The sequence below is a fragment of the Solanum pennellii genome, chromosome 1, assembly GCF_001406875.1.
Source record: "Solanum pennellii chromosome 1, SPENNV200".
Lineage (NCBI taxonomy): Eukaryota > Viridiplantae > Streptophyta > Magnoliopsida > Solanales > Solanaceae > Solanum > Solanum pennellii.
The window spans coordinates 74393851-74395575 of NC_028637.1; positions in this window are offsets into that span (position 1 = coordinate 74393851).

The following is a 1725-nucleotide window of genomic DNA, read 5'->3' on the forward strand; positions in this document are numbered from 1 at the left end:
GTTCAAGTCTGAGACCACTACGACTCTGGAGTAAAAGTTACTGTTTCACTAAGTGGAGGTTCAATGCAGAGCACACCTTTATTATGCATAGTAGTCTTCCTTCAACTGATGTACTCTCTTATCTAAATATTAAAATGAGTAGGGGATTGTTAGGTTATTAGCATTTTAATATTAATATTTAACATATTAAATTGCTTTATTTTGGATTTATAAGAATGACCATTGGTAGGCATTTGTGTTTTAAACTACCAATTTAATCATGCTATTCATCTTTGACTTGGTAGCCATGTAATGCCATTACTTTTGGCTTTATTGGTTGAATTCAATGTAGAGATAAAAACATTCCAATAAACATTGCAATGAATAACTTCTACATCATCCATTAGCATTGGTTGTCCATCACTTTATTTCATTCTTAATTCCACCATTACTCTTTGTAACCTATGTAACCTATGTAACTCTTATTGTAACCTATGTAACCTATGAAACTCCTAAGGCCATTATCTTCACTATTTACTACCTCCATTATCTCCCTATTCATTGCTAGGAGACTTCTTGTAGTATAAATAGTGGTGATCTTCATTTGGTTTTAGACACACAAATCACAAGAGAAAACAAAGAGTGAAAGAGTTAGTCTAAAAGAGAGTTCTTATTAGTTGAAGGGAGGTGTTCTTTTTTGTAGAGCTTTAGAATCAACTCTTATCCAGAGTTGTTGAGTTATACATTGTGAAGACTGTTGTATCCTGGAGGGGACAAGTCAAAGAGAACTACTGCTGGACCGGTGAAAACATTTGCTGCAGTGGGCTTGAATCTTCTTCAAGAGAGCGAGATATCCGCGCCTAAGCCTGAAGAGATTAATTTCTTCATTTTATTTTCAATTGTAATCTTACAATTTTATTATCTTGTATGTTTTTTCACTAACAAATATTATCCATGATTTTAATTGTATAAACAAATCTCAGTTCCGCTATTTTAAATACTTATTTTTAAAAAAAGCAGTACACATAAAGGTCAATGAGCACAAAATTAAACACCAAAATAAGCACATCACTTAACTTAAACATGTTCCAGTTTCCATTGCTAAAGAAGCCACTACAAAATAGATTTAGAATTTTCGCTAATAATAAATTTTATCCTATTTCAAGTTTACCACTAAAGCAACATTTTTGATGATGATGAAGAGTATTCTCCCACAATATTTGTTGGCAGGTCGGCTATAAATACAAATATCGAATTTAAATATCTAGAATATATTGTATATTGTGTTGTGCGAAGAGATAAAACAGAAAAAGAATCAGCCTTATTTTATGTGAATTTGGACACCAACTGTCACGACCCAAAACCGAGCCGCGACTGGCACCCACACTTACCCTCCTATGTGAGCGAACCAACCAATCTAAACCCTAACATTTCAATATAATATCAACAGAAAGTAATGCGGAAGACTTAAACTCATTAATTAAAAACCAATTCAATAAGTTCTAAAATTCAACATCTATTATTCCCCAAAATCTGGAAGTCATCACCACAAGAACATCTATGATCAAATTACTAAACTAGGAGTATTCTAAGAAGCTAAAATAAACAAAAGCTAGTCCATGCCGGAACTTCAAGGCATCAAGACATGAGGAAGAAGATCCAGTCCAAGCTAGAAGCATTAGCTCACCCTGAAATCCGGTGTAATGAAGACTGGCTAGAGTTGCGGTTGAGTTGAAGACGACGGTA